The sequence below is a fragment of the Trematomus bernacchii genome, unplaced genomic scaffold, assembly GCF_902827165.1.
Source record: "Trematomus bernacchii unplaced genomic scaffold, fTreBer1.1, whole genome shotgun sequence".
In the NCBI taxonomy this organism is placed as follows: Eukaryota; Metazoa; Chordata; class Actinopteri; order Perciformes; family Nototheniidae; genus Trematomus; species Trematomus bernacchii.
Window position 1 is genome coordinate 2519344 of NW_022987614.1, and position 3060 is coordinate 2522403.

Below are 3060 nucleotides of genomic sequence, written 5' to 3' on the forward strand. Positions count from 1 at the left end.
ATTATCTGTGAGATCTGCAAAAAGAATGACGGGCTTACACGCTTAACTTCATTCCAGAAAGAGGAGCGGTTTTATAATATTCAGGGTTCAAGGATTCAAGATTTCAAGGCTTTTATTGTCATTCGTACATAGCTACAGTGTAGTTATGTCGATGGAAATCTTAGGTCACAGGCTCCTCCAACAGTGCAACACAATAAAACAGATAACACAATGTGTGTTTAGTACTCTTTATTCCCGGAATCAAGCACATTGTGACAACAGGACTTTGAGCTGACTGAATGATCTTTTAAATTACGAAACCGCTGCCAAATAAATTAAGTGGAACACAAGGGACAATATTTCCCTTTGTGATGAAGTGGTGGAGTATAAGTATAAGATAGTATAATACAAAATACTTTAAAGTAAAGTAACCAAGAACTGTAGAGTAAATGTTCTTAGTCACTTTTGAACTCGTATGTAATGTGCTGTAAAATTAAAGTTTATTTATTTTTAAATATAATTTGTATTTCTGATAGTAAAAGCCAGAATGAAATGAAGATTACTCCAATCAAAAGGAGCTTTGTATTTAAATGACCTGCTTCCTTGAAAAATTAGGGACAAATAAAGTGAACACATTTAAAGATAAACCTAGATTGAGGCTGCAGCAAATTGGTGACTTCTTAAATACTGACAAAAAGAAGATCCTTAATGCCTGCATCATTTTACAGTAAATATCATATCACACTTCCTTCATGCTGCCACTTGGAGCCACCAGTGCTCCATGTTTCCTGTAATGCAACTTCAAGTGACTTTCCTCAGCCAAACAAAAACCTGCATTGGTTGTAATCAAGCAATCGTTTGCATGTTTAAAGAGCTATCTTATTATGTTAAGGTGGAAATGCATTTACTCACATTCTGTATTCAAGCTGAATTTATATATTATAGACAGGATGCGTGTACCTGCGTTTCATTTGTTTTTATCTTTCTTGAACTAGTAAAGGGAAAAGAGACTGCAATACTTTTTTTGTTTTTTACCTTATAATAAATGTCCAGAGGATCTTTCGAGGGGGGGGAGGGCGGAAGTCATTTCTAAATAAAAGCCCATGTCTGGTAAAAGTGGGGATGCCTTTTTTAAGTGTTTTTAACTTATCGTTAGAAATAACAAGAGAGAGCCGTAGAGACAATCTTTAATGTCCTCTCAGAGTCTATTTTGATAAGACTAGTTTTCCAATGTTCGGTTAATTTGGAAAAATATTGATCGATAATAGTGATGTGTCGGTCGCGAACGAGCCGGCTCAAAGAGCCGGCTCTTTTAAGTGAACGACGGGAGCCGGCTCGTGCCCGCGAACGAGCCGTTTTTTTTTATTTATTTTTTTATTTTATTTTTTAAGTAATACAAGACAGAATGATATGATGATCTCCGCGCTACAGCTGCTCCGTGCATGCATGCAGTGACATGTAATATCGAAGGATTAGAGACTGTTGGATGCTGCTGTTTTGAGCATTGCAATACATTTATTTTTATTATGTTTTTTTATGATTAGAGACGGTTGGATGCTGCTGTACTGAGCATTGCAATATATTTATTTTCACTATGTTATTTATTTATGATTATCCTTGGGCTCAGCAAAGATTTGATGTCAGCTGTTGCTGTCTTTTTTTCTATAGTTAATACTGAAATAGAGCCCTGCTGTTTTGTCAGGGCCCTTTCTTTAAATATAATTTTAAAATGTCGATACAGTAGCCCCTTTTTTTAAATGTCTATGCTTAAGTTTTTGTGTTGCTATAGTGTAGCGTGGTTCTACAAGCAAGTCAGTGCATTCATTGGATGGTATCAGAGAGATACAAGGGTCTGTAAATGCAATGAAAACAATTGGCCACAGCAAATAATTGATATTAAACATGTAATTTTTACTTTTGAATACTTCAGTACAAAGGATGTATTGAATAATTTAAGTGATATGTGTACACATATAAATCATTAGTCAAAACAGGGCTACATTTGATTGAATTATAAAAGGTATAATATGTGGTAAACTGAAGAGCCGTTTGGGAGCCGAAAGAGCCGGCTCTTCTTGGTGAGCCGAGCCAAATGATCCGGCTCACCAAGAAGAGCCGGAATTCCCATCACTAATCGATAACTCACACAACAACACAAACGATGTCTCTTAACAACCATAGTTAGGTAGACGAGGAGGTTCAGCCTTATTTGCCTGCTGGTTGAATACTAGATTCTGTAGTGCCGAGAGACGGGAGTCAGAGGCGGTGTGTCAAAAGACAAAGCTAGTCTTTTATTCAACATGGAACAGCATGTAAACAAACTCAAGCCCGGGGAAACTCACTGACCGGGAAACGGAAGTTCCTCTAAACTAAAATGTCCGTGCGGAACAATACCCCCACCCATAGTTCCGTGGGTGAATTATGTCAACCCACCACACAAGCCCCCCCAGGATTCACCCATAGTCAAAATCATTGCATCGGGGAGGTAGGACCACCCGACCCCGGCGAGTAAGGGAAGTTACCTCCTTATGTACAGAGTTAACATTAAATCTTTCCCGCATGTGTACAAATATCCTCTCAACTGCATTGAGACGTCCAATTCATGTACAAAATATGGGCACATTTCCAGCCACTGGCAAGAACGTCGTCAAGTGGACAAAAACTGCAAAAATTACATTTTCCAGTAGGGGGCGCTCTAAGACCATGTAATATCTTTGCTGCACTTGGGAAAAACTATATTTATGATGAAACACGCTTTAAACGGGTAAACAAGTGTGCCTGGCCCCCAAACTGTGTGGGTGTGCTACAGTGGGTACCACCTGTCACTATACCAAGTTTATAAATATTTGACATTGTCCAAAAGTCTCAATTTTCACACCAATACATCATATGGTGGCCTATATATCACCGTTCAAATATCAGCTCCAAATGTCAATGCATTGTGGAAATATGAGCATGTCCATGCTTTGTGGAAACATGTTGGTGTCCATTTAAAGCAGGGGTGGGGAACCTCCGGCCCCCGGGCCGTATACGGCCCGCGAGGCCATTTGGTACGGCCCTCGAGGTAATTTATAAACACAC